Here is a 21,721-nt window from a genome sequence, read left to right as displayed (position 1 = left end):
CTGTTGAATATGTATTCATATATATATTTACTTATGAATTAAACATGTATTCAAGAATAATTTTCTTGTTTTATTGTATATATATGGTGGTTCTAGCACAAGTTCCGGACTGCGTATTTTTTGCTCGTAGGAATTAATGATGATGGTTACAAGTGAGTATTGATGCGGACACATAACATGTAGCGTTCGACATAGCAACACTCTATCACAGTCGGCCAAGCTAGTGCGTAGGTTAGTACGGACTCACTGCCAAAATAGTCATGGTGTTTTTTTTTTGTTCAAAATAATATTTTTGTCGCCGTTGTTAGGCTACACAAAAAGTAAGAATTTTAGAAGAGCGCTGAGTTGTCTATGCGCGCTGCTGTCGAATAGATGAGGATAAAGAAGATGGAGGCGGTCTTGTGTTTGGTTCCCGACGATGCTTGTTGGCGTTCTTGCCCTATCTCAAGCTCACTGCGGTAAATGTATTTACGCTGCTTCGTCAGTGGTCATAACAACATGTAGAAGATGCTGAGCACATCCGCAAACTGGAAGCAGCTGCGCGCCGCTTCGGCATATGTGCTAACTTGCAGATTACGTGGGCCGTTTCGGCCAGCTCAGTCGCTTCGTTACTACACCGAACCATTTCCCTGCCCCAAAACTCCAGCAGAGCCGAAAATACTGATCGGAAAGCCGCAAAGAGCAGCCATGCCGAGGTGAGTCTGCTGTTTGGCCTTTCTGCCTCGCTTCCTCCTCCTTCCTCGGCCCCTCGCACGAAGTGGCTCCGAGAACCTTTGCCTATTCAAGGTGTGTGAGAATGCGCTATGCACTAATATTAATGTTCATCATCTTCATCCATTGCGGCACACGGCTGTTCAATGATTATTTGCATGGTAATGCCGGTGCGCATGGGAATCCGCACTTTGTTTCGACAGCCCCACGACCAACAAACGACGGCGACAGCGCAGTGGCCTGTGCAGCCTCAGGTATAGCGGCCTTGTAAATATCGTAAATTGATCTTGGATAATTCGGTCGTTTCATCTGTTCTACCACCACATAAGTAGTCATGCGCTTATGTGACAAGCCTGTAACATTCGAGCAAACTATGGACATACAAGATGATGGTGATTGTTGCTTTTTGGCACAAGACTGGCTCCAGTCAAAGAAAAAAGCAATACTTAAAGCGAATCGCGTAAATATGTACAATCAAATTTGCCAACAAGCAATAAATAAAGCTAATGAAAGGCGATGAATTTTCGCAACGATTATATGGACATTAGCCCCCTAGATGACTGTACATTCCGCGGACATTAATCTGCTTCTCATAATTCCGTAGTTCACCTTACACTTGCGAAGGTTCTTGAGGGCACACATGCTTCTAAGGGAGGGAAACGGACTGGCGCATGTTTGACACCTCGCCCAAAACTTTAGTGCGCACAAGTTTACTGGCGTAATTAAACATAACTGTATTCTCAACTAAAAATTACAAACAGCGTGTTCTCCTTGTGCACTGAAACTGCTAGCAGCTTCGCTGGTTATTCTTCGTCACAAATCCTGCACTGACTCAAATTTTAAACTCAGAACAGTAGTTTCTCATTTGTTATAGCCAGACTCTACTTGATACACTGTATAAATAGACTACTTCACTATGCAATAAAACATAGTCTGCGAAATATATTATTATCTTAAACATATACCGGTAAGTGCATTTGTCAGTAACAGGTAGCGTTCGGTCATATATCAAAATTTGTTATGAAGATTTGGGTGTTAACACCTCATTGTTCGCCTCCAACAGTTGTGCATACCCGGTACAAATATCCGCGTCTACCTGCATTCAAATAACACATCTCTACCATATTACATTTGTGTAAGCAGTAAATGTGCTTTTGGTAACAATTGACTGTTTTCTCTGGTGACAGGTTGAGCAAATGCATCCTAGTTAAGATTGTTTCTAAAGAATGCATAACACACGCACAAGGAACAAATGTGGTAGTATCAACTAGCGAGAAATAATTGCATTTAAAGGGACCATGCATTACCCTGCGCTAGCGCATCACTGAACATACAGCAACTAAAGTAAGTTATTTGCAATCCTCTTCTGTAAGAATTTTCCTAAAGCGATGGGTATTAGCTGAGAAATCGGAAATTAACAACTTCCCATGGTCACAGCGCCTAGTATCCTTCTCTCACCATTCTCCTCGCTGTTGACCACGCGCGAGGGTTCCCTTCCATGATGCTTCACAGTACATGCGTGGTGTCGGCAGCCATTTCTTTTTTGTGGCTGTTTGAGTACGTCCTCTGGCTGTATCGGCGGAACGTCAGAACGACAAATTCCTGACGACAAATGCACCAGTTAGGAATAATTGGTTTTATCAGCCGCACTGCGAGGATTATACGTGTCTTGTTTTCTTTCACGAAGCGCGCGCATTGTTTATCCGAAAAGCCTTGTTTCGCATACCGCATGACGGTACGGGACCTGTTTTTGCAGTGTTGTAACAATTCCTAGAGACAGCATGTAAAAAGAATGGTGATATCGCCAGATAACTCCTGCCAAAACTAGCCGCGGATCGAAACGATTTATCAGTCGCAAAGAACGACCTTCCAGGGAAGCACATAATGACCGAGCGGCGCACTCAATTAGGGTTCACGCGTGTTTTGATAATCTGCACCCATATCTTGTAGCAAAAAACGTGGTTATACTGTAAAAAAAAGGTAAAAGTAGACAAACACTGTAACGTGTAACCGTACAGCATAAAACACTCATTAACCAACTGTGATTCACTACCCGGCGATGCTGAGCAGACGCCGCTTCTCTTCGCCGGAAGGGCGAGAAAGTGCGGTCCAATAGGAGGATGTCTGTTTGTGACGCACAATCAAGGACAGAGGACGAACATGCGTCTAAATTTCGGTCCGCGAAAACACGCAGGAACGGCTGGTAAAGGCGTGACCAATTTTACAACAAAATTGTGAGCTTTCCGCTGAAAGTAAAACGGTTCTAATTCGCACAGATGACGTTGACCACCCAACTTCTGCACTTGATCATTCATATTGCTGAAAACGCTCTTCAAATCAGTTTCATTATAGAATTGAGGTACAACAAATATGATGAAAAGTTAACCTCCTCTCTAGCATTGCAGATGCCTACTATGAAACCCACCCTCATACGCCATTTTGCTGTAAAATTAAGAGTATCCTCTCTGAGAGCTTTACTCCCCGATAAATGACCCTAATGGAGGGACTTTTTTCTCCTACAAGTGTTAAACATTGCACATATCTATTTTTGCGTCCTCTGTGTTGTTAAATTTAGCCATGTTTTTTGCATTGGTATACTTTTCAACTAATCAAGTTATTGCTGTTCGTGGTATACGGTGTAGGACCGTATTTTATACCAGTTGTAGCACCCGGGCAGCATATTTTCTTTTTCTTTTAAATAATATGTGTCACATTCGCGAGATAGGCCTTTAGTGAACCGGGAATGCTCACACTCACCTGCTTTTAATTGACGAGAACTTCTTCCTTCTATTATTTTGGGGCTATCTGGGGAAAATATTTGAATCGTAAGACAGCATAATTTTAGCGTTATGTTGATGAAAACAATTTTTGCGTTTCATTTAACACAATATTTTGCACTGTGTAAGAGCAGACATTTGGTAAGAATAAAAAAATGGCTCCAAAGCAAGCTGTCAATGTGGTTAGGAGGCAAAGCTTAAACTACATTTACAACAATTGCCCATGCGACGTTACTTGATTTCACACACGTGGCGCTACAAAGGGTGAAACCAGACAGCCTGCCAGCGGTTATCTGAAATTTGCTGGGGCGCCACAATGGCTGGGCTAGAGCGTGGACGCAGCTGCTGTAGTTCGGCCAAGCGTCAGCGGGAATAGAACAGAGGTAGAAGTCATTCGAAGGGTGAGACAGGGGAACCTAGCCTGCTTGTGCTCGCTCGGGGCTAAACGAGCGCGCGATAGAAGTTCAGACACCGAAACGATTCGGCGTGTGAGCTTCGAAATTTCAATTTATACAGATTTAAACAAGTTAGTTCAGTAAGTTTGTGAATTGCGAGAAGGCGAAGGGAACTTTTAAATTCCCTATTTATCAGAACAAGTTCTCCTTTCGCCATTTGCAACACATCTTAAAAAACAAATGCATTGGTGTTCACCAATTTAGAAAACAGAGTCCCATTCGCGGCAAGTAGTGCGCAAGAGGTAGCGTTTCTCTAGCGGCCTCCATGTGTTGCCCACATTTTGTTTTTCCGCCTTGGAAACCAATCGTTAACGTATCTTTGCCGTACGACCACTCATTTCCGTCGATTCCAGGTTACCAAGGAGGTACTGTCGAACAAGGTAATGAAGTCATGCGAAGAAAGTGCGCAATGAACGCGAAGCTGCCCCATCCGCAGCCCAAAACAGCCATCGCTATAGCAGACGACAAGGCTGTCCCGCCGACGGTCCCGCCTGCGCAAGAAGGCACTTGCGTGCTGGGAACGCTGGGCAAACATTCGCCGCGCCATCTACATTGTGCTCCGTGAGGAAAACCGCCATCTCCCTGCCAATCCTCGTTGGGAGTTTCTTGTCCTGCACGCCGCGAAAGAACCATTTGCTGGCAGAGGTAGGAAGCTTTGCTTGAAAATGGTTATGAGGGTTTTCATGTTTTAACACCTTATTGTTCACATACAACAGTTTGTGTATACCCCGCAAAATATCCGTGTCTTCCTGCATGCAAGGAACACATCTCTATCTAATTGCATTTGTGTACGCAGTAAATGTGTTCTTGGTAACAATTGCGTGCTCTTGTGTTAGAAAGAGTCAACATATCCTAGTTAACATTGCTAGGAAGAAATGCAGTACACATGCAAACAAACAAAAGTGGTGCTATCACCTAACGAAAATTCATTGTATTTAGAAGGGTCGTGACACACCCTGCCATAACGCATCAATGTACACACAACTAAACAAAGCATTGATAAGCAATCGTCTCCTGCAAGTATTTGTTAAAGCGATGTGTATTAGTTAAAAGGTGCTGGAAAGGAAACGTTTAAACGACATTAAAAATTGCACATGTGACGTCACTTGAATTTACACACGTGGCTCTACAATGAGTGAAACCACAGATTCTGCAAGCCATTGCCTGAAATTCGCGGGGCGACATCCCGAACGCAGCAGTGTCGGCAACGGCCGGGCTCGAGCTCCGTATGCTGCTGCTGTAGCCTGGCCATGCGTCGGTGGGAATAGAACTGAAGGAGCGTCTTTCGAAGGGTGAGACAGCGGAACCTAGCCACCCTGATGTGTTAGCTCCGGGCTACACCACCGCGCTGCCCAAGCGCAAGCATAGAAACACTTCGGAATGTGAGCTTACTATTTCGCATTTATACCGATTTAAAGTAGTTAGTGTAAAAAATTGTATTATTGCGAGAAATCCGAGGGAACTTTCATAATCGCTATTTGTAATAACCAGTTGCTAATTTCGCATTTTGTAATACGTCTCAAAATGCAACCGAACTAGTATTCACCAATAAATAAATGGAGTCCAATTCGTACCAAGCAGTGCGCAAAAGGTAGCGTTTCTCTGCCGGCCACGTTTCTGAAAGGCGCTTTGTACATGTTGGTTTCCCGCCCAGCAATCCGATCCTTAACGTATGTTTGCCGTACGACCGTTTAAATCCTTCGGGAGTGGGTTACCCTGGAGGTGCTGCCGAACAAGTTAAGCTGTGTGAACGAAGTGCGCTATTGATCGAAGCTGCAGCTAAACAGGCACAAAGCAACTGTCGCTAAAGCAGACGAGAAAGGTGTACCGCTGTCGCCACCGCCGACGAGGAAGCGCCTTCGCGCGGGGAACGCTGGGTAAATTCGTCGCGCCATCTACAGTGTGCTCAGTTAGGGAAACCCTCCGGTTCTTCGTCCTACCCCCCCACCGCCCTCGCGGTGGGGGTTTGTTGTAACCGCACGCCAGGAAGGAACCGTTGGCTGGTAGGAGGTAGAAAGCTTTGCTTAAAACTACCCACTGCCGCCACGTTAAACAGGCAAATTAAACAGAAACTGGAGGTTATTGAGTAGTGGAGCTATCACGGAGCACTCGTCCGGGCTAGAGTTGGTCAAACAGTAGTCGCTGAAATGCCTACTAAGGGGGCCTTCGGCTCGAAAAGAACATGCTAGGCGACATCCTACAGCCAAAATTGAACGGAATGGCATAACATCTTGAGATAACAGCACATCAAGCGTGTTTTGTTCGAGTATTATCAAAAGCTCTTTTGTTTTGGTCTGTAAACATCAAAATATGTAAGGCCGAATTGTAGACAGCATTTCAAGACTCGACAATGAAACGACGGGATGATTGTAGCAGTCAACAACATCAAAAGAAGTAGAAGATACAATCGACAATCTAAACCCTGAGAAGTCTCAGATGGTTTAAGTGCGGCATTCTACAAGGCTTTAAAGTGAAATAGTGCCGTTGTTCGCGGCGGTCTTCAACCAGGCTTCTGATATGAACTCACTGCCAACATCCAGTGGATCAGCTCAAACAGCTTTAATTGAAAAAATACAACATATTGGAAAACCTTAGCGAACCATAGCCTATAGACGAATCTCACTTACCAATGTCGATCATAAAATATTTATGCAATTCTCGCCAAAAGATCCAAGGTATCATACGTAAAATAGTAGGCCCTCTTAAAACATGCGGCATACAAGGAAGGTCCATGTGCAAGGCTAGGTGGGTGTTTGAGTGTAGCGATGTCACGCGAATGCCTGTCGCTATGCTTCAGCTGGTCCTTGACAAGCCGTTTGACTGCGTGTCACACAATATGTTTTAAGTGGAGTTCGCTTTTTTTCTTTATTGCCTGGATTTGGCAATTCACAACCCATAACCGATCAACAGCGTAAATGATATACAACAACAACGTGGTGAGGCGGCCCGACGTTGGGCTAGTGAACTCTTTTAAAATTCTTTCAGTGACGCCAGCTGCTTTATTTTTGTCAGCCACACAGGCGAGGCCTCTTGAGAGCTTATAACCTCCCCAAGACGACCTACACTTTTTCTGAAGTACTGATTTTCCGAACGGGCATCTTCGTCGCTGTACAGTCTTTCTGTGGGTGAGCGCCATATGCTGTGGAGGCCCAGCGCCATGACTAAGTCATAGAGCATTCCATCCTCTTTGTCTACGGAGAGATACGTTATGCCTTGAGGGTTTAACGGGAAGTCTTTGCAAAGTCTCTTCTGTAAAACTTCCCAAAAATATAAGCCCTCCCAACAATGCCAAAACATGGTCTATTGTCTCCGGCAATTTTCAGCTAAAGCAATCTGTCTCGAATGGCACAAAGAGCCCCATTTCTTCTATAAAGGTTCCGACAAAAATGTCGCCGTTTATAGCCGAAAGAAAAAAAAACACTTTACTCCAGGCTATACTAGCATTCTTTTCACCCTATTTAGCACATCCTGGCTGGGTCCTCCAGAGCATATAGCTCTGTACAAGGGCACAGCGAAGACAACAACCACAATATCTAGGCGCTCGCCTGGTCGTCCTAGCTCGCTAGCAGGAACCAAGCATATCGCCACGGCATTATGGGGTAGCCTGTCACAGTCCCTTCACCACGGCGTAACCCAGAGGCTTCGAAAGTCAAGCGGCTATGCCAGGGTATACCTAGAATGAGCGAAGGTTCCGCTGGGTATTCTTAGCTTTCCTGGTAGTCTGGGATTAGCTGATTATCATGCTTACTTCTGCTTATCATCCTCTCCAAATCCAATCTAACCCAATCCAAAACGAATCCAACTGAATGAAATCCAATCAATTGCAATCCAATCCAGTAATTCTGCTTGCGAAGCAGGGTTCTCCAGGAGCTACGCGAAGCTGGCCAACCTCGACCGGTATAGCCAATCCAATCAAATTCAATCCATGTAACGCTGTAGTTCCCGGTGTACCCCAAATTCTTGGAAAGCCAACCGGTTTATATAGCCATAAGCGTTCGAAACTCGTGAAACGCTGGCGCTTGTCATACATCTTCCCGTTGTTTAGCGCAAAGAAAACTATAGGTACATTTGAGGAAAAATATTCGTAACTAACTGGCCGGGCCCGCGTTCCTTTAGTTAAGGACGCCCGTTGGGTTTTGTTTTTACGATAGTAAACGGAAAATGTGGTAGTGCAACTCAGGAATGTGCAGGGAGAAAAGCACAAAGAGCACAAAATTCCGGCTGGTGCAGTTTCAGGCAGGGGGCGTGGGAGCACTGCGAAGGCGGAAACTTTGAATTGCATTGGGTGGTAACAGTAAGCGGATAATGGCGGTAGAGTCCATTACGGCGAATCACTGCTCTGGAAATCCGACAGTTTTCCCATTGAGTGGAACGGTTTTAATTTTTTCGTGTTTAAATTGTGGCATGTAATGCAGGTGCTGCATTGCGCTTGTGCAAGTGTGCGAAACCTGCATCGGGTGAAAAGAGTTTATTCCTAAGCGATGTAAGAGACCCTTTTCTCCGCACAGTATGTCAATTATGGCTGGGCAGGGTACTTCCTGACTATGTTGTCACCACAAATTACCTGGGGGGGGGGGGTTAGGGGGTATTTTAGATGCAAAGCATCTCTTAGTCGACTATCCATCGTTTGTCGGCGTCCGGCGTCCGCTCCTCTCCTCGTCGTCCGCTCTTCACGCCAGCTGTCATAACGCCGCTCTACTCCTCGCCGCTCGGCTCGTCTTGTGCCGGCTCAGGAAGACACCGGCAACACTGTCGCTCCAGGAGCCCTTAAAGCGGATGCGTGCTCGTCTAGTGCCGGCCCAGGACGACATCGGTGACACTGTCGCTCCACGAGACATATCAAGTTCGGGGCTCCGTCCCTCCCTTGTTGCTGTGCCGTCCACGCCCTCACTGCGCATGCGCGTCTCTCCTCCATTCTCCTCTCCTCCAGCTGTATAAAAGCAGGTGCGCGCGCTTCGCGGCGTTCAGTCTGCTCCGAGACACCGCCTGCGTCGGTTCTTCTCTGGTGTGGATCATACATGGAACACCCATTCTTTGTATCACCACATAGTTCCCTTCGGGGAGATGGTGTAATGTTTTTATAATTGTTTGAAGCAGTTTTGAGTGTGAACTGTTTGAGTGCACATTTTTCTAAAGAATATTTAAGCACAGTAAAGCGGAAAACCCTGTGCATTGATATTGTGGATTTTGTCTTCCTTGTGCCCTTTTACAGAACTATGTACTGTGGAAGTCCCGGCGAGAATATGCTGACGAAGTGTGAAAATTCTGCAAGTACAGCCTGGGGTGAAGTCTATTTTTCGTCTACCCACGGGAACAATATTAGTTCGGACATAGATGGACATGGGGCTTTCTTTACCATGGGGGACATATTATTTCGGCTGAAAATCACCTTGAGACGAGAGGCGATGTTTTTCTGAATTGTTGGGAGGGCGTATAATTTTGGGATCTTTTACAGAGGAGACTTTGCGAAGAGTTCCCGCTGCACTCTTATGACATATTGTATTTCTCTGTAGACAAGTATGATGGAATGCCGTATGACTTAGTCATGGCGCTGGGCCTCCACAGCAGCTAGCGCTCACGCGCAGCAAGGTTGTACAGCGATGGAGATGCCCGTTCTGAGAAGCACTATTCCAGAGAACGTTTAGGTGGTTTTGGGAAAGTTAACAATCTTAAGAGGTCTTGCCTGTACGGCTGCCAAAAAAACACCTGACGTCATTGAAGGAATTTAAAAAGAAATCACTATTCCTTGGTCGGGCAGCCTCACCACGCGGTTGAATGAATTGAAGTGCTTTGAAATGAAGTCCATGTGAAGTGCTTTATTAGCTTGCTTCGTTGTTGGGGGAGTTGCTGTTATTAGCGGGTGACATTGAAGTCAATCTTGGTCCTGACCTTGCAAAAATAGCAAAGCAAGTAAATGAAATTGTCACTGACAATAAAGAAATCAAGAAAAAAACTACTGGGTCCTATTGACAAGAAATTAGAGGCTCTGATAAGACTGGAAAATAGCGTTGCTCGCTGCCAGAATGAAGTAGTTATGTTGAATTCCGTAATCAAAACGCTCGAAAGGCGAAATGATGACCTGGAGAACTATAGGAGGCGATCCAATATCATAATTTACAGATTACTTAAAGAAAGAACGAAAATAGCGAAATTCTTGAAGACGCCGTGAATCGCAAAGTAATTGCAGATATAATTTATTTTTAACCAGTAGCAATCGAATGTATTTATCGCTTGGGTAAAGCTGCACCAGATAACAGTAGGCCTGTAATTTGTAAGCTTCTTGACTTCACGAACAAAGCACAGATACTGAAAAGGGGAACTAAACTTAAGGACACGGGAATTTCTATCGGCGAAGACTTTTCGTGAAAAATAAGGAATGTATGAGAAATGTTCTGGCAGAGTTGAAAACAGAACCGATTGAATCAGAAAAAAGTGTCGTCGGCTTTTGATCAACTGTACATTGTTAAGCAATGTATATGTGGCACGAGTCAAGAATGAAATGGTACGGATTTACAAAAACGACCCAAACCTAAGCCGCCACCTGACGAGGATGCACACCCAGTCACTGTCAAAGCGAGACTCGTGAACGATGCCCCTTTTCATTTACCTAGCGAGTATGATGACAGGAACGATCAACCCCTATTCAGCAATAGAAAGAAAAACCTACGCCTTGTAATGTAAATGCTCGAAGCATTCCTAATCAAACTGACCTCCTTGAAATCCCTTTACTCCCACATAATCCGCACGTCACAGTAGTTACTGAAACACGGGTGCGCAACGGAATAAGTGATGATACAAAATGCCCACAAAACAACAAAGTCGTTCGCAAAAACCGTGCCTCTAGGGGTGGCGGTGTGGCGGTTGTAATCAAACAACGGATTGAAGCCACATAAGACGATATTACTGACTTCGAGTGCTTGTGCATTAGGTCATCTTGTTGTGGTCAGTATTTGCTTTTATACGCAATTTACCGCCCTCCTGATACGCCCCCTTAATAATTAAGCAAACTTGAGGTACATATGCCTCAATATCATTAAGATAAAATTATTCTTGTGGGTGACTCTAATCTACCAACTATTACTGGAATATAATGCACGCTGGTCACCAGAATGATGAGCATGCTAACATTACGTTCAGTATTGTTAAATCATTATGTTTACTCATGATTTGGGCCCAACTGGTTCGCGAACCAACGCGTGCTCAAAATTCTTGCAGTTCAGATTTAAATCTGATATTTTTCAATCGTGCATTCAGCGGATATACCGTGTCTGTCGAAGCCACAGTATCTGATCGCTATCCTGTGGGCCTTTCCGTCCCACTGTTGAAATGTGGTGATAAGAAACGCTGTCAAGTGCGGTCTTGTAAAGACTACTCCCGTGAACACGACGGGTCCATTATTCATTATCTGGAGACCGGTCTTGTTGATTTTGACCATGATGACGTATGCGCTCTCTGGGCCTGGTTGAAGAAAATGTGTGAATAATGTTTAGCTAAATTTGTCCCATGCTAAAAAAGAAAACTCACAAACAGCCCCCCTGGATAACGCGTAGTAATATTCACTTGAAACGTAAAATTAAACGCCTCAAAAGAAGCGTGCGGACTCGACTAAACTCAGACCATGCCAGGCTAGCCTCGAACAAGCTGTGCGTTTTTCTAAGGAATATTATTTCCAAACAACTCTCCGAAAGTTTATAAAAAAATGACCCAGATAAATTTTCGTACCACTTGATAGATCAAGAAAGCCCGTATCAGAAATGTTTCTAAATGGCTCTGTTGTTACGGACAAAAAAGGTTAAAGATGAGCATTTCAATATATACTTCCACAGCGTGTTTTCTAGCCCAAGTGTACATCCATCTGATGTTTTATTGTTTCACACGACAGAGGCCAAGTTTGTTTCGTACCCGGGTGTATTTTCTGTGCTCTTAAAACCGAAAACTAAGAAAGCAAGCAGTCCTGATAATATTCCAAACACCTTTCTTTGCCGAAGTGCGGAAGTGATCGCGAAATATCTTGTGAATATATTCCGTGTAGCTTTGATGTATTCAAAGCTCCCTAGTGACTGGAAGGCTGCCCGAGTTGCACCGGTATTTAAAAAAGGTAATCGCTCGCTTTTAAAAATTATCGTCGAGAATCCTTACATCATTATGCTGTAAATTAATTGAGCATATAAACGCAAATCATATCACCGAAGACCTTGAAAATAATGCCGTCTTAACTGATTCTCAACATGGCTTCAGAAAGTGTTTTTGTACTGTGTCTCAACTGCTCACTATATCTTATTCCTTTGCGTCAACTCTAGATAAAAACGGTGAAATTGATGCGATATTTTTGAATTATAGCAAAGCGTTTGATGGGTTTCTGATGACAATCTAATACTAATAATAAACAATTATGGTCTTCCTTGCATGTTGGTTTGCTCGGTTATTGTTTATTTAAATGCCGAATTCACTACGTTGAAATCGGGGTTCAACAATCGGGCTGCCTTCCTGTCGCCTCCGGAGTACCGCAAGGGAGTATTTTGGGATCCCTGCTGTTCCTGCTGTATATAAATTACAATGTAAGTGTGGTATGTTCATCTGTGCAAATTCGCTTGTTCGCAGACGATTGTGTTTTGTATAATAAAATTACTTGCGCTGAAAATCAACATAATTGAAATGACTGTTTGTTTATATTTTTCAATGGCGCAATCGCTATGGAATGACTTTGAATTTAGATAAAAGTGTACATGTGCCTATAACCAGGAAGAGAAATCCACTTCAGTATAATTATACACTGAATGCGTCACCTGCACAGAAAGTTTCAGAGTTCAAATACTTAGGAGTAACACTCACAAGTAATGTTTCTTGGAATCAACATATTGACAATATTTCCGCTTCCGCCTTCCATAAATTGTCTTTCTTACGACACAAATTAGAAAAACGCTCCTTTAGATGTAGATCTCATGGCCTACCGATCAATAATCCGACTAACGTTAGAATATGCATCCGTAATATGGGACCCGTTCACACAGAAAAACGTCAATTAAACTAGACAGAGTAAACAAAAAAGCTGTAAGGGATATATATTATAAGTTTCGTCCAACTGATACACCTTCTGATTTAATTGCACTTGTTGAGTCACGACGGAAGACATTTAGGCTTGATTTTCTTTCCCACCTTGTTCAGAAGCAAACACCACTAGACCCGACACAGTGCCTGACACCCTATCGACAAGACATACGAGACACCATCACCCTGGAACCCTAACACCTTATTTTGCACGCACAGACACATTTATATTTTCTTTTTTTTACGAGCAGTGGAAGAATGGAACTTCCTAAAAGACTCCGTATAAGGATTTCCTTTGGTTGTTTTGCTAACTGTGTATTGTTTGGGTCTGTAAACCTGTTGTAGTGTGTAGAATTATTTCCTTTTTCCTTTTTCGTTTCTACCTGACTTGAGTGCCTGTAAATGTACTTTTTTCTTGTACGTGCCCACCTTGCTTGGACCTCCGGAGGTCTGCAGTATGCAATAAATGACATAAAATTTACACTACTTATTTGTGATGTGTTGTGTATGGTCGAATCCAGCCAAAAAGAATAAACGACAGAACGCCATGGGGCGCTTTTTGGGTCCAGCGAGTGAGCTACGACGAGAAGGCGTGCCCCTAAAGCGCTCTCTACCTAAAATTGCTTAATTTTGCTGAAAATTGCTGGAAATTGGTGAAGTGCTCAAACGCGTTCGAAAAGACCATGCATGCTGAATGACGTCACGATGAATAATTGGGCGCGTCTATGTCGCCGGCCTTTAAACCGTCCATAGTCGTGGTTTGTGGTGATAATTTTTATACCACTGTCCAAAAACAAGTTTTAGGCTTTCCGTATAATTGCCTGTCATAAGGCTCTTTGCATGAATTCTTGTATTTATGACCAGCCCTTCCTTACAACCATTGTTTTGGTGAGATGTTATCTCAATAAAATTGACTCAAATCAAATGAAAAATCGTATGCTCTTTTCTTTTATCTCCGACATCATACGCAAGTGAGCCACGATGGATGGGTGCACTCGGCAAGCACTTGAAACTATTGAAAACTAACCTTCCTTTATTCCTTAAAAAAGTGTTCTATTTATGTATCCGGCCGGTGATCACATACGGAGCGCAAACTTGGCGCATTACTAAACACCCTAGAAGCGAACTTACATCCACCCAACGTGCCATGAGAGAGAGTAATGATAGGTGTAACTCTGAGGAACATGAATAGAGCAACCCGGATTAGGAAGCAATCTCGAGTAGTACAATATATTATATTTGAAATTAGGAAAAAGAAATGAACCTATGCTGGCTATGTTGTATGGAGAACTGAAAACAGGCGCACCACGAGGGCAAGATACATCTAGAGACGAAACTAAAAGAAGGCGAAGGCCCTTAACTCGATGGAGATTGAAAATAGGAAACCTCAGAGACAAAGAATGGACCCGGACAACGCAGGCCAGTAGCCGGTCGAGGTCATTGGGAAAGGCGTTTGTCGTGCCGTGGACGTAAATAGGCTGTAATGATGACGGTAATCTTATATCGGAGGCCCGTTTAAATATCGGACTTGTTGCTCATACATGTAGACCATTCAAGTATCCCCGAGGAGGTGTGCATGGTCTCTTTGCTGCTAACATCTAAAACGGTGAATCATGAATTTCGTTGAATGACATCATTCTAGATATTCCTGAATATAAGTTCAGCACGTTAATTTTGAATGGTTTTTGGTTACAAGCGTCGAGAAAACAGATTGCAGAATTTATATTTTAAAAAATTCTCCATTTGTGTGGAAGCTCAATATTACACCCTCAAAGATTTGAAAACGACCAAGGAGTACACATTATCCAAAAAAAGTGTTCGGCCCTAATTGTAAAGTTTTGGGAGCAGGTTTATTGGTTGTCTTATGAGATCACTTAAAGATCGCGTTATGCAGTTTTGCGAAAAAAAAACCGCCAGATCAACTGAAAGCAATTGTTCACACACAGGAGAGGAGAACGGCAACGCATGTTCTGTTTACTTTCGTCTACAGAGTCCGTGCCCAACTCAGCCACTGCGAATGGGGGTGGTTATTGGTACGCAGCTTTGCTGAGAAAGGCTGCATAGTTTAATAAAGAAATTCGATGTGTCGCAGGAACTTTCGTGTAAAAATTAATTTCTGCGTATCGCCTAAAGCTTAAAGGAGCCATGAAGAGAAAACAAGAGTTTGTTCTATTCGAAAGATTAGGTGTTTCATAGTACCCCAAGCGCTTTCCCGGAAGCAAAGGATTCTTTATTCACTGAAAACAAGGCAATTTAGGACAAAATTTTAAATCTAGCTCCAAATTGCACATTTCGTGACGTGAACGATGGCGTCATAAGAGCCGGTCTATGAAACAGATACTTAGTGTGTCGACTCCATATAGCACCCACACGCGAGAGTCAGATAGAAACCGGTACTCGTTCCGAAACCGAGACGGCGGCCATTTTAAAAATACTAGTGAAACCTAGTGCACCCGCAGCCCTAGTCATGGAATCGCCTGATCCGGAGAACAAAACTCTTGCCGAGGAGCTCGAGCTTGCATTTAACAACCTAACACCACTTGAATGCTCAATGCTTCTAAGAGCACGAGCTTCAGGAGTTGTGGGATACGCGGACGGGCACGAAAGCGACCATTCCGCGATAGCCACAACATACGAACGCCCACCCGCAGGCACCGCTGCCTCGCCAGCCCCGTCGCGACGGACGAATACAGACTGGTACGTATGTGCCATATTTTTATTGCGGTTAATAATAGTTCAATTTCAGTAGCAGTATCGCTTATGCCAGTTGGCCGGTGTCGTGTATGTAAAGCGGTTCGCGCGAGCTCTCTGCTACGACCAGAAATATACAAGCGTCAATGTGCGGTGTGTAGGGTATGTTTTTTTCAAGCTCAGAGCGCTTTGACGGCGATTTGACGAATTCGGTGACGAGCGCCAGCATGTCCCAGGAGTGAGCTAACGTAAGGGTCCCTGCCGTAGTTACTTCGTCGGAAATGAAGCGGGACGCTCGTACTTCCTTTAGCTCCCTTTCTTCTCTGTTTGCAAAGTTCACAAAACGTAGCCACTTGCTTCGCCGAGGTTCGTCGTAGGACAGCACATAAAAGGAGATCTCCTCACCGGCGGGGGTGTCGCACTGCCTCGACGATTTTCCCGTACTACATGGACATTTCAAAACGCAGCAACGAAATTTCATTGTAAAGTACTCGAACAAACTGAAGTTTTCAGTGGTTGTAAACTGGAAACGAGCTCGTAACGACAACAGCAAGCCAAATCACTCCAAAACTTCTGCGACGACTGGCACTATCTCGTCCCTGCTTGCTGTTCCTTACTCCCCTCGTTTCTATTTTTTTTCTTTTCTGGTTGGCGATATGACGGCCGACCTCCTGTCAAGGGATCACGATACCAAGCAAGGTTGCGGCTGTACGTGCTGGAACGGTTCGTTGGCCCCGAAGAGCCTCGAACGCGAAAATTCGTCTGCGTGACGGCGAGAGGTCGAGCTCGGCCGGCGGTAGTGTCGTACGCATTGGCGTACACGATTGCGTGTTTGTTCAGAACTTCAACCGTTTACTCCATCGTTCTTAGTGTCATAAAAGGTATGTGCAGTATGTTTAACGGGTTTGTAGCTCACTATGCCAACTGGTAAGCCCTGCCTGACTTGCGTTTGCTTTTGCCAGTCTCCGCCAATCGCAGAGCATTCTAGTGTGACATCATTGGTTCTGTTGCGGGAAATGAGCTGGTGGGTCGCATGGTCATTCACTTGTTTCCTAATTATGTAGCTTATTTGAGCGAAGTTTCTGTTGAAAGTAGTGCCAGTGTGGTTCTAACGAGGCAAACTTCCGAATGAACCAAACTTGGGTTTTCTCTTCATGGCTCCTTTAACAGTGCCTACAAGCAACATTCAGTTTATGTAAAGCTGATAATTGTACCGGCTTATGTGGAGTTAGGAAAAATTGGCTATACTCCTTGTTTTATTCGCAAATCAGGGAGTCATCGAGTGATGTTTCTACTTTATGCATACGATGGTATGTGCGCCTCCGGGTATATTTTATTTATCTTCATATTTGTATTTTTTCTGCATTTAGAGTTCTAAAATATCGCGATGAAAACGGCTCAGAGAATGATGGTATTGAAGCATCATTTGACTTCAACGGTGGCAATATTAAGGTTTTTTGATACATTGTTTGATACAAGCCCATTTCCACAACATCGCTTCGCCCCATCTCACTGACATCGTGCATTAGAAAACTTTTCGAGCACCTAGTGCATCAACGCTTGACCGCCTACCTAGAAGAGCAAGAACTTTTCCCCCTCACCATGTTTGGCTTTCGTCAAAATCTCTCAACGCGGGATGTTCTTAAACATCTAAAGAGCAAGCCATTGATCATCTCAGTCACTTGACACTCAAAACCGTTCTGGCCCTAGACATAAAAGGGGCCTTTGACAACGTCACCCACGCAGCTATTCTGGAAAACCTCATCAACACCAACTGTGGAGCTAACACTTACAACTTCGTCAGAACATTTCTCCCAAATCGGAAGGCAACACTCCGACTAGGCCCACATACGTCTTCCACCTTCAACACTCCGGCCAAGGAGACACCCCGGGGGTCAGTAATTTCAGCCCTACTATTTAATATAGCTCTCTTTCCTCTCCCTTAACTGTTGGAGTACATACTACACCTTTGGCGTGCATTTTATGCTGATGATATAACCCTATCGCCACAGAAGGCTCGAGCCGTCACCAAGATGCCCTAGAGAAAGCCGTCGACACCACGATCTCACACCTCCAGTCCAGGGAACTGACTTTTGAACCCTCCTAAACAGCCCTTCTTCTGTTAAAGTCGTCCACCTACCCCAATTCCTGACCCGCAAGTAACCATCTCCCATCAACCAATACCTCACGTCAAGACTCTAAGAATATTGGGGGTCCCTTTCCACCACGATGGTTCCGGCGCGGTCCTCTTACCTCAACTGCAAACAACTATAGCCCAACTCACCAACCTCAGTCATCGCATCAGCAACAAAAATTTTGTGATGAAAGAACAGGACACATGCCGCGTCGTACAAGATCTACTCCTTAGCAGTCTTACGTACGCCACGCCGTCCCTGGCCCTCAAGCCTCAAGAACAAGCCAAAATGGATACCCTCATACGCAAGACCTATGAAGCGGCACTGGGACTCCCTGCGTACACCAGCAACGAGAAACTGCTACAACTCGGCGTACCCAACACCCTCTCAAAACTTCTAGAACCCCAGCACACGGCGAAACTTAACCGACTGTCTCTAACACAACCAGTCAGAATAGTACTACAACACATAGGGAGAGGACCCCCCGATTCCAAGAACGCCCCGCACCCGATCCCGCCAAACATGCGATGCAAGATCCGGGTAGCCCCCATACCCCACCACATGCACCCGATTTTAAACAAGTGCCGCAGAGAAGCTCGCGTTCGTCATCTGGTCAGAAAATACTCCGAAGACCATCAAGTTCGGTACACGAACATTGCACAGCACCCCCGACACGAAGGACTACAATTGTGGCCCGTACTCCACAAGGTGAGGTGGCTACAGCAGCATCTTATTGTAATCCATCACCCACTATGGCTGAGGCCACCGCGATTGCACATGCTGCAACTACCCACCAGAACCAACGACAACTCGCCATTCTCGCCGATTCCCAACAGGCCTGCCGGCTGTATCAGTACGGCAGAGTACCGGCAAGCGCCCTTCGTCTCCTCTGCACTTTCCCGGAGATCTTGAAATCGCCATCGTACGGACCCCAGGCCATTCGGGCCTCTCCGGGAACGAGGCAGCTCACGCTGACGCCCGCGATCTGCACTTCCGGGCATTCCCATCCCTAGGGCAAGATGCCACGAGCGGCCTGGGCTCCACAATTCCCTCTCTAACACCCCTCGATCCTACATTCAATGCCATCCTACGCCACTACCTGAACTACAGAAGTATCTATCCCCCGCACCACCCTACTCTCAGCAACCAACAGTCTCCTATCTGGTGCCCGCTACAGACCGGTACTTACTTTAACCACACGGTTCTCTCCCACATTTCTCCATCACTCTTCCAACACGACTGGTGCACTTGCAACCTCTCTCTAACTACCTACCACTTGGTGCACTCGTGTTCATACAGCCCTATTCCCCTCCTCAACCCATTACCTGAGCAGTGGGAGTCTTCGCTGACCAGCTCGGCTACGGAACAACAACAAGCTCTGGTCAACCGGGCACTTAAATCAGTGCGGGCTCGCGGCCTCCTAGACTTGGGAGGCTGACCGCTTTCGCTCTCACTCCTTCCTGTTTGAGATAAAGAATGGTTTTATTTCTCACTCGTGATACATTGTTGGAACACCAAATTTTCTGCGGCACAGCTTTAAATGTTTTTGTGCCGCCGTGAGGATTCTTTTTTATGTAGCGCAAAGTTTCTAATTTCGGAAAAAGCCACCTGCACTCTGTACATAGGAGTAGCATGAGCGCAGCTAATTTAAATTTACCCATGTTTTTCAACATTGAAAATGTTTCAAAGGCCTCTATCGGCACCGCATTTTACGGGGTCCGGCGCTCTAAGAAAAGAGTAAGCGCGAACTGAAGGTGTATTTCAACCCCCCCCCCCCCCCCCGGTTCCAGAGAATCACATTTTTTGCCAAGGTGTGCACCTTTCCTACTTAAGCACTGCAACGATCTTTGGTCTGATGATATAACTGAAGAGTCGTACGGACGCGACTAACTCTGGTTTCACCGCTCGGTGCGTGCTGACAAAGCGCGATGCACTCGTGGGCTCCTCTAGAGTACCATCTGGATTTTTGCATAAGAGCTCTATCGAAGCAAATCTTCTTGTAAATATACATTTTACCTTATGGAATTGATGCTACATACTCACTTTCTCGCAAAGTTCAATTTCTGTATTTTACGTTTCACAAGAATTCCCATTTAGCACAACAATACTGGTTTTTTTTTCAATTGTTTCAACTAAGGCTCTTACTATCATGCGGCTCGAGAGGGTGAATTTCGGTTGGATTGGCCTCGAGTAAAGGTTAGAATGCTTGCCTCTCCTCACCCGTCAATGGGTTACATTTTTTAAATCTTTGTATGTCGGTACTTTCTACCCCCGAATACCAGTCAGGTATTTGATGTGAGAAGATGTAAATAAAAATGCTACTCGAGCGTACTTCTGTGCGCAGCAGACCGACGCAATATATCAGTAAGGAATACACCGGGGAATAGCATACTTCTGTCGTAATAAAGGCACCTAAGTCGTTTTAAATACGCTGTGAAACCGTGTTTTGGTGGGGGAGCCAAAGAACACTACTTAATCAATATTTCTCACCAATCCACTTTTGTCTTATTTCGACTGCCGGCAGTCTAAATGTAAAAGTCCCAATTGAACCATAGCAGAAAAAGCTGACGCTTTTGTCTGCTAGAGTCAACCTGTCCCCCTATACAGAGTAGGAACTCATAAAAAGTGTGAGAATTAGTATCAAAATTTTTACGTAGATTAGAAAACGAGGCGTTTTGTAAAAAAACAACTACATTTCAGCTTGTAAAACAGCCAAACAAGTGTCTGAAGAGAAAAAAACACGTTTCCCCTTCCAAAAAAGTAATAGCACAGTGCAGCAGTGATGAGTTTCTACCACTACAAATGTTTACATGACTGCACTTAACCTGAACAGATACACCCCAGCCACTGGCAACTGTCATTCTGGGAACCTGTTACGTGAAGTGTTGGTAGTCTGAATGTTGACGTAATAAGACGCAAAAACAGAGAAATGAGACCTAACATACGAAAATAGTACTTTCGAAAAAACGTAAAACCAGGAGGAGCTATGTAGCACTGCCTGCAGAGCTCGTAATGCTTCTGAGGTGGAGAGAGCAGTGTTTTTGTTTTTTAGTCTAAGGGTAATTGTTTAACATCCGCTTTTGCGAACAGCGGATTTTCTGTCTCGTGGGCAACGTATTTGCTTTGTAAGCATATTTATATACAATGCAACTGCTGTCCTAATCATCGCCTAAGCTTTGAAGCAAAAACTTCGGCAAATTTTTGAGAGGCACTTCAAATTTGGCTTACCTCGGACGAGCATCAAAGTGGCATGAAGGCCTTTCTTTTTTACTGCATGAGGCGCTGGAGCAAGAAACCCTCCATAATGCCAAACAACCACGTCTCTGCAAGCAAAGCCACGAGCTATTCAGGTTTTCCGAAGCCATAGCGTTGTTTAACTGATGTAGGACACTGCTGTTTACTATTTTAATTAGTACAATGGTGTATAAAAAGATACATCAATGACAGGACGATTACCTCACTTTTTATGTCCTTTGTTGGTCGTGTTCCTTGTTATTTTGTAATCGTAGTTACTTTTCGGTTTAAGAACCGCTGTAACTTCTTCCTTTTCACATGGCGCCTCTTGACCTGACCTTACTGTAATTTTGTAGGTCACGGCTCTTACGAAAAGTGTATTGTAAAACTGTCAACAGAAAGTTCGCGATAAAATTAAAACCCAAAATAAGGAATACATTTGCAAAGTGTAAGTCGATTGGTTGTCCTAAATTGCATCACCAACAAGTATAGCAGACAATATTATAACCTCCGTAGTTCTTTTAAATTATAAAATCGAGTGTAGCTTTCTTTGATTACTGATATTTCGACTTTTCTTCAATGTATTCGGCCTAACAAGCCAAAGCTCGACACATTCGAAAGCTTTTGAAAAGACTATCAATAATCATTGGCAGTTGAAACGAATACGTTT

The sequence above is a fragment of the Haemaphysalis longicornis genome, unplaced genomic scaffold, assembly GCF_048455015.1.
Source record: "Haemaphysalis longicornis isolate Haplotype H1 unplaced genomic scaffold, Haemaphysalis longicornis Haplotype H1 scaffold_6, whole genome shotgun sequence".
NCBI classification, from domain to species: domain Eukaryota; kingdom Metazoa; phylum Arthropoda; class Arachnida; order Ixodida; family Ixodidae; genus Haemaphysalis; species Haemaphysalis longicornis.
This window is presented reverse-complemented; position numbering follows the sequence as displayed.